Source organism: Cottoperca gobio, chromosome 20, assembly GCF_900634415.1.
Source record: "Cottoperca gobio chromosome 20, fCotGob3.1, whole genome shotgun sequence".
Lineage (NCBI taxonomy): Eukaryota > Metazoa > Chordata > Actinopteri > Perciformes > Bovichtidae > Cottoperca > Cottoperca gobio.
In genome coordinates this window covers 14,113,597-14,125,483 of record NC_041374.1, presented here as the reverse complement: position 1 = coordinate 14,125,483, position 11,887 = coordinate 14,113,597, and the positions used below count along the sequence as shown (strand labels likewise).

Genomic DNA, 11,887 nt, shown 5'->3' with positions numbered 1-11,887 from the left:
TATCCTTTTGGCCTCAACCAACTCCAGAGAAGAATACTTGGCTCTTTAGCTGCTAATGTTCAACCAGGTAGAAGCTAACATTGGAAAAGAGGTTGAGGAGCGCTGTGAGGAAGAAACAAACAGTGAAATCTGCAGTTAGAAAAGACACAACAATAAACCAAAGCAGGCTCCAAACCCTTTTTGAACATGTTTAATGTCAAACAGGTGGATGTAATCAGTAGACATTGAACTAATTACTCAACGAGATGCACCTGGCGTATTAAACAACAAGAAGCAAAAAAACTAAGAAGAAAAGATTTGGAGAAGAAACTTTAACTCGGTTAACTTTGTGGACAAGCAAAAACATTAGAGAGGAGGTTAAAAATATTATGTATCCCCATTCTCTCATATAAAGAATACAGCGTGTTTTGGTCACAGTTAATCTTAAAAGTTTAAAGTCTACTGGGATGCTTGAATAGAATGGAGCCATCAACATTATTAATTACACCTGTGCTTTTTGTATCACGGCAAGTAAAAAATGCTCGCTGTGAAATTAACTCTGAGGGACATGTGGTAAGGTAAGTATTTCTAAATTATCATCAATACATGATACGTTTATATTAATTAATGGTGAAGTGAGATATGTATCCAAAGCTGTGGTGCTCCATGGATGGGAATCTGACAATGGTAAATGTTAGCTAGTAGTATTAGCTGACCCAACAAATAGCTGGTAAGACTAGTCTGCTTTGATTAGTATGATGAAACCTGCTGTGTGTGAAGAAGCACTGCACATTATTTTGTATTTGCTACTGAAAATAAGAGAAATGGTTTATACTTCCCCCCCCCCCCCCCCCCCCTAACAGAACAGACCTGTCTTGAGGTATTTCTGTCAAAAAGTTAATATTTTTGTTTGATACAATTGTAACAAAGTAACAAAAGGTGTGTTGCTTGAAAAATATCACCATGTTTCCGAGCTCATGCAAGACTCAACAATGTATAGAGGATTGTTTGACCGTTTTGTCCTGTAGATTACATTTTTCTACGGTGAGAACTTTTTGCCTCGTGGCTATTTTAGAAAAGACTAAAGTGACTTTATAGCTTAGATCTAATCATGTTTCCGCAGCAAGCACCATCAGATAGGCTTTCTCACCTTATCAGTGTAGGCAGGCAAAATAATCATTTTAAGCATCTACGGCCAGAAGGGAGGAAATGGAGTAATTCATGGCTGTAATAGCAGTGGATCAACAATTAGAGAAAAAGGTCTTAAGAAACAGAACGAGAAATAAAAAAACATAACAAAATTATGCCTTGGGGGATTTTGTGATTGGGGAAAAAAGAAGGAAAGAGGAAATAGAGAAACAATCGCTGACTTTTATGAAATTTCAAGAGTAGATGAGGACGATAAGCCCGTGTAGCACTGTTTGATTCCTCGGCTTTTCAAACGACGTTTGATTTCCTGCTAAGTTATATAAATGGCGCTCATAGGGAGAACATCAAAATTCAATAACTCCCTTTGAGATGAATGTTATTAGATTTTCATATGAGTGGGAGTTCCTTTCATCTGGCAACAAAAGCAATACAGTGGGGGAAAAAAGACCGTTAGATCGAAAGGCAAGGACTTTGAGGAATACCTGGAAAATAACCTGCAGAAACATTTTCGTCTCAGATTTATTTGGAAGAAAACAGACAAGTAATGTTTGACCCATCTGTGCATCTAAGGGTTGAAAGGGAAAAGAAGGTTGTAATTGAATTCATAAGACAAATTTATATTTTCCATCCTGATTTCCTTAGTGTCCATGTGCAACTAATCAGTTATTTTATTTCAACGTTCTTTAAAATACTTCCTTATTGATGCGGCTCAGGCTGCAGAGCATAATGCGTCAGGAATAGGAGATGTCTAATAGGGTGCCAAGAACGATTTGCCACTTTGAAATGCTAAACGGGATGGAGGTACAAATTAGCCTGGAAATGCCTGGCACATGTAATTAGAGGCCCCAATGAATTCCAATAATCGAATAGGCCATCTTCTGAGAACTATTACAGGAGGATTATTCGTGTAGCAGGTTTCACTAATCACTCACTGACAGACCGGCTCTGTGCCAGCAGCCCTCTCTGTCTGGGGTGTTGCTGTCGCACACATGCATATATACACTAACTCGGACGCTCATCTGTAATCATAAACACCCCCGAACATGCATGTAGACAGACTCGTACACACACAAGCGGAGACAGTCAGTCAGTCCTATTGATGTCAACCTTTTGCTCTCAGTTATCATCTGCACACAGGCAGGCTTCATATTGAATCAGAGGGACAGGGTTAAATAAAAGTGGAAGGCTTTCACTTTCAATCTCATCCAACCTCCAACTTACATGCCTCAAGATTCAGGAGATAGAGGGGCTTTGGATGTCAACAAGCACACTGCATCTAAAAACTGAGCCAACAAAAACATAGACTGAGTGTTTCATGTGCTGTCCACACGGCTTGAATTAAAATTATAACTGTATATTATAATGAGGAATGTTAAGCTGATAATGTGGTGCCCATTCTGATCCTTGTTCTTTACAGCAATGAAGTATTTATTATATCCGATTTAACCACACACAGGCTCACGCACAATTTGTTAGCTGTCAGCCCTCTGCAGCACCGAAGGACCCTGGTAAAATTAATCAGTGACATTAAAAAACAGACCAAAATGCGTCACGCTTTGATGCAACCCAATGTGTTTATTGATTAATAAACGGTCAAAGGATTCCATTTCCCAGATATACTGTCTGTGCCTGCCGCTGTTCTTTTTGCTGCCAAAGAGGCTTTTCCCCCCAGGACAAATGTGTTTCAGCTGAGCTGATCCAATCCCTTCTCCATTGTTTTTATGTACTTCTGTTTAGCGGTCCCAGAGCTCCACTGACTACCTGTCTGTTTAGAAGCCTATAAACATAAATCAGACTTGTTAGAGACTTTTTCATGAATTCCTCACTACAGCAAAAAACAGATGGATGAAACACCACCAGGGCTTTTTTTTTTTACTCTTTTCTAAATGAATTTCTGTCCTCGCAGGTGTTCAGAACATTATTGCTATCATTAAAGCCCTGATGAAAATCTCTGGTAGTAAGCCAAGAGTCACAGCACCGAGCTATTGTTTTATGTCCATATCACATACAGTAGATTTAGATTATTGGATTATATCAGAACCATAACTGGTATATATTGACATTCTGGTGAGACTCTCATCCCTGACATTGACGTATAATTCATACAACAAAGCCCGGAAGGCCTATTCTCTATCCTCTATTTATCTGCTTATAGAGGATGGCAAACAGTAAACACAGCTGTTCTGTCGTGCATTGAAAATCTTCATACGCGATGCTGCCTCCTATTACTTTAACTGTAAAGACCACGCAAAAAGATCTTATATAGTAATAAGTACCTTGACCCCAATCTTTTTCTTTGCAAAAAGTATTCATCAACATTTAAATCTTGCCGGCAGCTTTGATTTTTAGCCAAAAATTGCATTTGTTGGTCATCATAACTCTCTATTTTTCTCCTCACTATAGTCTTTTAGCTCGGAGGTTTGACCTTTGTCGTCCACCAGTAGAGAATCTGTCACCTCTAGCGCTCCCATTTGTCCCCTCACTGCACTTCAGTGGGAAAGATAATTACGCTTCAAATGAAGCTCCGTTCATTCTGTCGGTAATGTTTAAAGCTCTCCCTCCCCCTCTCTCTCGCTCTCGCTCTCTCTCGCTCTCTCTATGCATTTATGTCCCTTAAAGCACAATGGGGAGGGTCAATGGATCCACGCTCACCTCTTATTTACAAGATTCATGTTTATCTAATGCAAAATCAATAGCTCAGCACCAGGGAGAAGTTAGGGCTCCACTAACAATCGTTGAGAGCTACTTAACAGCACATCTGCCAGTGCTGTAGTGGGCCATAAAGGAGAGGGATTGGCGTGGACTGGCCCTCAACAGCACTGGAGTCTGGTGTCCAGAGACAGCGGAGGGTCAACTGCATTCATCTCCGTATTACCTTGTATATCTAACAATACTTAAACCAGCAATAACTGAGTTTTCTGAATTTGCTTTTTGTGTTTTGAGCCAGAGATTTGACCACTTGTGACATCTCAAAACTTTAGAATAAAAGTCCAACACTTGTTGGTTATAATGTTTGTTCTCCATTAGGTTTGTGGTGATTTTATGTTTAGATAACTTGTTGTTAAAGCTGTTGTAATATATTTTTCCCTCGTAAAGCAATAGTTTGATCCCCACATGCATCATACTGTCTCCTCCCACTGGATTTAATTAGTTGCATTTAGTCAACTCATGCTGAAATGGTTCCACAACTAAACAACACAAGTCACTTAGTAATACATCACAGCTACAAGGCTCACTGGCTTGGTGACACAACTGAGATTTATACTTAAGATGCCGATCATTTATATTTGTAGTTCCGAACAACTTGTTATCCTTATTTATGTGAAAATATATATTTTTTTGTTTTTACAGAGACGTATGAGAAGTTGGATTGTGGGTTGGTACTGCTCGACTATACAGATTTACGAAAGGAAAAAAGGTAATTTAAGAAGGTAAAGCAAAGCAGTCGATTTTCCGGGGCTTCTGTCTTTGTATTGGCAACACAAAAGTCAGATGGCTGATAAGAAGCAGCAACGCAATTGCATTGGTCTTATTTGTTTGGAGTAATTATAACTATTTCTAAAAATGGTTGTATTTATTTTTCAACATAAAGCACTATATACATGTGTACAGTTTTTGATCTTCTGAAGCACTGAGTGCTGTGTGCTGCAATAAAAGTTTAAAAGACTAATTGATTAACTATGATGATACTTAAATTACATCTCTTCATCATGGAAAACTGTCCCTTGACATAGCGGAGTAATATCCTCTAGACCTGTAGAGACACCTCCACCTTATTTCCTGGTTCCTTGCACTTTGAATAGATCAGCACTTAGAAATCTGCCTCAGTGGCTCTACTCAGGGGCGTGTATCATTTGGCCCCAAAATTCACTTTTCCCCACCAGTAAGCACTATCTGCCTCGCACCCCCATGAACCCCCGACAAAGACCTTGCCATCTGTCAGTGTCGTTCGCCGCAAAGTGGCTGCGATTAATTGAAAAACAATGGCGGGGCCAAGTGGGAGGGTCAAAGCAATATGCATCGTGGCCTCGACGGGTCACCTCCTCATTTCCTCATTGTCGAAACGCCTCCTCCTGACATTAGCCGCAGAGATGTTCGGAACACATTGTGCCCGTTTGGTTTAACGTCCTCCCCTCTTTTGGCAGTGGGGATTATCAGGCGGACAGATCCGGGAGACTCTATCTGTCTCTGTCCATGTCAGTGTAACACCGTGCTAATCAATGCTGAGGGGGATACCATGGAGTTGATCCCAGGGGACAGGAGGCTTCTTCTACAACACAACTCTGCATGAGTTATGACCACCCAGAAGAAGTGCTGAGAGTGATGGACAGTGAAGCACAGCAGTGAGAATAAAAGATACATGGGAGGTTAACAGTGAATGTGAGTGCCCAGCATGACATGATACCTCTGTGCTGCAGCAGCTCGCAGTGTTATTTTTAATCCTGTATGAGTTTCAAGCACCTCAATCTTTAAGTTTCAACTACCCTACCTCCGGAGTGAACTCCTCCTCCATGTGATGGGTTTTCCTCCTCAGCAGATCGAATCATCCAGCACACATGCTTTCAGGGTTGACTGAGCAGCTTCTCGCCCTCAGTAACCAGGTGAAGTGACCCTGTCTATATGCAGACTTACAGCTCGACACCTCCGTTTACAGTCATCCAGTCCATTTTGCTTACACCAGTATTGCAAGCTGACGCATCAACGCGACGGCACATCTCCATCACTGCCGAGCAAGAGTTGGTCATCTTTATGTCACCCATCAGACTTCAGCATCCATCTTTCACTGATGGATAGCTGGTGCTGCTTTCCAAGGTGGAGGTACAACACTGATTTTAATCTAGGCACACTGCAGAACAATACTATGTTATATTATTACTGGACGTTTTATCAATGTATCTACTGTTCAAAATAAAGTACTACTTTCAAGGTGCTTTACTCAATATTTTAGTTTAGGATCAAATGTAAAGTGAAGGCGGTTGCTCATAATGACAAACCGCTCCCGACTGCCGTGCTCTTTAGGGCTATATAGAGTTTTTAGCATCTTTCAACTAATTGTTTTTGGTTTTACGGTCCACAACTTTATTGTTTTGGTTCAGTATCACTGCTCTCATCCACCTTAATTGTTTCCAGCAGCAAGCAGCTGTTTTCAGTGAAAAAGTTATGATCAAGCCACTGTACACTTCTAGCCCAGTGCCAAATGGCAGGAGGACATAGCACAGCATTCAGCTGCTAAAGAGTCAGACATTTCCTTCATATTAATACATGTATTGTATGTACAGTGTTGTCAATTTTTGTTGCGTGTACAATAACTTTTACTGACAACAGATTCTGGGTCAACAATGATGGCTAGTTAGCTTTCAGTATGTCACTCTGCTGGCTGTGAGTTTGTGATGGTTGTATGGAAATGTCTTGGTCACTTATTTTATTATATGTAAATAATATACATCATGATTTGTTAGATTCAAGATAAAGATGTCTAATCTGCCATCAAAGACACTTGGGTTAGCAAGAGGGCTAGCATTTTGAATAAAGTAAAATAAATCAGGCTTACTTTAAAGTTGCATAAAATCCGCCAGATATTCAACATTAATATTATATATTATGTTTCTGTGTTCCAGTAGAAATGTTCCAGTGACCCCTTTTCATCATACTCTCCAAATCAATCTTCCATTTCATTTTAAGAATCCAGCATGTCGCAGTGTTTGAAAATGAGATCAGCAGTTATGTAGACGTTCTGAGGAGATCACAGCAGGTAGATTATCAAATCAATAAATTCTATTCTGCAAATTAAGTGTAAATAATATCCATGAAAAACAATAACCGAGCCTCGGCATCAGTACTGCCGTTAGTAAAGATTAAATTTCTGCACTTCAGGAAACATTGAAAAAAGAACGGACAACCTCTCATCTAAATATGCTTTTAAAAGGTGTTTTCTTCCTCTTAATGTGACCTATGCTCTTCCAGGGCCATAGGCCATAGTAACAGAGTTGAATTTAAACTAACCTAACAAATTGAAAAGAAAGTTTAGCCTGTAACACTTATAAATAACACAGCTCGTTGCTCGGTTAGTGCATTTCACAACATCTTTAACTTCCTTCATTGCCCATCATGAAAGATTTTTTTTTATTTATTTCTGCTGCTATGTAATTAACATTAAAATGATTCATCTGAGACTTGTCAGATTGCCGACAACCAGTGGTTATGTCAGACTCTGTTCTAAAAAAGATGGCAGAGGGGCGCAATTACCTCCAACTGAACAAAACCACTGTCTCCAATGCTTCATGCGTGGCCTGATACCACATGATTTGATTATTCTGCACAAGCAAACACATGCAAATTACATTTCAGTTTGAAGTTGTTCATTTCTAAGCGTGTTGATTAAGTGTAAGAATATGTAAGAGATATCCTGCCAGATATTAATGCGGTTTTCAAATCAAAAACATGAAAGGAAAGCTCAAAATCATGTTTTTCCCCAGGGGAGAAAAACAGTCTGGCAAAGGCTAAAAGTATCTCCACCCAAAAAACGCTTTCTTTGTAATTTTCCCTTTAAATAAAACTAAAGAAAGGCATCCGGGGTTAACCATGGAGGCTGTTTTACAAAGTGATGGAAAATAAAACATGGGCCGACCTGGTTTTTCCCTCTGCCATCCAGGCCTTTTGTTTTTCTCACAGTGTGGATGGCCATCTGTCAACCTTACCTAGAGAGAGGCAATGATTTTTGCTCGCCTGAGTGAACACCCAGCAGAGCAATATTTCACATGTTAGCACTGAAAAAAGACCCGTCTCAGAGGATTTTGCTTACTGGAGTGATGTGGTGGTGTACATCAAGAGTAATAGTAGTGCCTTCGTGATGGAGCAGGAGCTGTATGTAGCAGGTCGGGTTAACTAGGAGCACCGAACTCTCCTAAAGTGTGTTGTTGAACTGCTGCTTTTTTAAATGCTGCCTAGTGGTTGTTGCTTTTTTGGAACTGAAACCAGTAAGCTGAAAAATACAAATTGGCCTAACTTACAGTATTATTACATTATCTAGTGTTACCTTATCCTTCATCCATCCAGTCATCCGTCTAGTCAAGATCATTGAGTCTATCCCAGTGTAAACTTCTTCACTATCCATGAATAGATATAGTTTTTAGGGATGGACAATGTCATTCCATCACCTTGATCCAGACTGAACTATCTCAACAACTATGGGATGGATTAGCATACAGATAGTTATCCATGGTGCCCAGAGGATGACGCCTACTGACTTTGGTGATCTCGTGACATTTTTGCAGTTACGCACGGCAATACATTTCCTTAGGTAGTCTCAACTTTAACCTAACTAAACTTTAAGTATTTGGCAACAGTAGTTGGCACATTTTAAAGCTTTTTGAACGGAACTAAACTTTTTTTTTTTATCATTTGTATTATCAATTCAGTATGTTTGGAAGTGAATTCTCCATAACACTGTTCAACCTGGAGAGGAGGCAGAAGTGAGAGCAGAGATTTTTAATATCCCACCCCACTGTGCATGAAGTCAACATTAACGCAGTCTCCTCCTTCATCTCTGCTGCCATCTTTTTATTACTTGAAGTAAATTGCAAGGAGAATAGAATCTCTTGTCACTGATAATGAATGACCACAGGTATATCGTTATGCTAATAGAGTTTACATGCACATGTTAAATGTCCTCAAAGTGACCAGTAACACCAACCAAAACAAAGTGTCTTTCTGTCCATTAGCTTTCAAGCCTGGGGTATCATCATTTGTCAGATCTCAACTTCTTTTCAAGGTCCCAGTCTACAGAGGGGCTATAATTCAACTATCATCTAATTAAGGAGGCCAATGATCATTTGAAAGGAGTAATGAAGTATAGAAAATGCTTACGTCAGACCTTATTAGTGCCAAGCAGGACACTTTTAGAAGTGATGAGCCATTAGCCAAAAGGCTACAACTAAATGAGAAATGGATTAGCATCTCACAGGAAACATAAAGTGCAAATTGGTTAATAATTATTGTAATATCTCTGAAAATAAATATTGTCACCCATTCAGTCATGCAACAAACCAATCGGTGGAATTGGTAACATTTTGCTGTGGTATTATTCAGTTTGGTAATGAATCTCGCTAATGTGCCTGGAGATGAGCTACGATTAGGATACATTTTGTAAATATATGTTAATGAAGCAAATGTTTAACTGATAAGTATTTTTAACGCATAAAAATAAAAAACACTTATTGATGTTGTAGCTAGTGTAGAAGGAAGTAAAAGCTGATGGAAACTTCCAGTTGTTGAAGCTTGTCAAATTGTCTCCATTTAGCAGCCGATTCTTCCACAGGCATGTAATTGTGTTGCTGTCATACATTCCCTCTCCCCCGTATGAAGCTTTGGATTCTGGGTCATTATCTAATTTATGCATCTTGTGAAAGTACAAGTCTGAATTTATTGGCGCTGGGCTAATGGCATTCATTAACCTTCGCAACAGTGAAATGTTTGATTGGAATATGGCATTTCCTCCCTCAAAGGGATCTTTCATCCCCTTTTGCAATTCAAATACTTCAAATAAGTCATTAAATGCTATTTTACTTCAAACGTCCAGTTTATGTATGGGACTATAACTATACCTCATCACACTTAACGCACACACACCCGCAGTGAGACACACGCGTGTCGTGCACACAAGCGGACGCTGTGAAATGTATTTAAAGAGGGTCACAAACGCTGGAAGTTACTTCATGATGACAGACAGTTTACATGTGACACTCACTGGGCTGTGTTTGAATATTAGGGCTTGATTATAAACAATGCATCTGGAAACATAATTGTGTCTTATCATTAGGCTGATCTCTGACTAATTATAGCTTATAATTAATGAGCCATGATTATGAGACTAATTATGAATTCCCAGTTAAAGTTTGCATGATGTTAAAACATTAAAGAAAGAAATTAAAGAAGTTGACTTTGGTGACTTTAAGGGTAACGGAACCCATCTGCTTCCTGTCTGCTGCCGAATGATTGAAGGGAACTGATGGAACTTTCTTTAGATGTGATGTGCTTTGCATGCAGGTTTTTTGAATCCCCATTAGATATTACCTTGGCACAAAGTAGTCTTTCTGAATCCATATAAAAAATGAAATGAACATAAAAAATATATATTTTTATTAACACAAGAAAAACTGGATGAGCACAAATAAGTTCACAGTGAAAACTAAAAGGGCACTATTAGAAAAGCAAACTAATATACCGATCTGAAAACATAACCTCTTTTGCGGATGTAAGTAGGTGTAAAACATATATTAAATAATGAGTATTAGGGTTAGTGTTTTATATTTATATTTTATTAACATTTATACCAGTTATGATTCTTTTTAAATGAAGGCATAATCAATATTTTTATATTGAATCAAATGACTTTGTGTGTGTGACAATTGTTAATCATAGTGACAAACGACTTTTAGCTTGTTTTTTTATTTCGGGCCCAAAACGTTCCTGTTCTGTTTAGCCTCACCGCTCTCCTCAACCTGTAGAGCTGATGTGGGTTCGTCACTACATGTGACCTTTTACTTTACTTACTTACATACATATTATATTACTTACATATTGATACATTGTTAATATAGAAATCCCTAACGAGCAGCTTTAAATACATGACTTGATCAAATATACTTAGGTACATTCCAGCACTGGTCTTTAATCCAGTGTATACAGAGAACCAAGCCAAGAAATACCTGGTGAAAACACATTCCTACCATATAATATCAATGTAGGTGCTGCAGTGGTTTTACATTGTGTTTTACTGAAAGTCCTAAGCTCATCTTTACCTTTTCTCCTACTGCAAGTCAAATCTCGATGAGGCTCCTGACTGATGTGATGAGGAAATGTTTCATTCAAGGGCGTTTTGGTCACGCAGAGATCCATGCCAGCATCCCATGCGGCCGATTGCCTCCAAAGTTATCCAAAATGTCCAGCTCTGCGTAATGATTTTTCCAGACAGCTGACTGGCCCGGTTCGCTCACATCACTCCACAGATTTCACCTGATAATGCGCTTAGACACAGTGGCTGATCACATTCACCTGACCTTGCTGCACCAGCTAACTTGGGAGAAGAGATGAAGAGAACGTTTCCGCTTATCTGTCCCATTTGCTGGAGGAGGAGAGATTCTCCAAACTCTCACTCCCAGCGTGGCTCCCATTGACTTTGAACCTTTTGTTTTACTCAGGCCACGGATAGCATCTCAGGAGCTGCTGGAGTCGTGCACACAGACTCTCCAAATATAATTAGCCATTATGAATTGAAGAAACATGGGAAAACTCCGAAGGATGTGACGGATTCATCTGCCTGGTTTGGCACTATGTTGTCACTTTCTTGTTGTTTTGTAGCACTAATTGCATTTGTCATTGAAGGCTGACTAAATCAGGCAACTAATGAGATGCTGATTAAAGATTCCAAAATTCACTCACTACTGATTTGGTGTTATTTTAGCAGAAAAATTAGGATAATTTTCTCTAATGACACTTGTTAAGGTAATTACTCTATAATTGCCTTATCAAGGTGTCATAGACGAGGCAAGGCAAAAATATCACTACCCCTTAGGGGCACTTTGTTACTCTCTATTTATCTTTTATTCTGTTAAAATAACAGATTGAATAAGTGTGTGTGTGTGTGTGTGTGTGTGTGTGTGGCATCTGTGAATACTACACACGTGGTGGCACAAAAACAAGGATCACATTTCAAATACTTTAAACTGAATCCATGATGGGACATATTTGAAATTAGAAC

At 39.2% G+C, this 11,887-nt stretch overlaps 1 long non-coding RNA gene across 1 annotated transcript; it reads left to right on the top strand.

The window, feature by feature from the left end:
* Positions 1–282: 282 nt before the first annotated feature.
* On the top strand, positions 283–11,563 carry LOC115025591 (uncharacterized). The gene is made up of 2 exons (XR_003834221.1): positions 283–557; positions 10,947–11,563. It is a non-coding gene; the product is annotated as an uncharacterized LOC115025591 (long non-coding RNA).
* Positions 11,564–11,887: the final 324 nt, after the last annotated feature.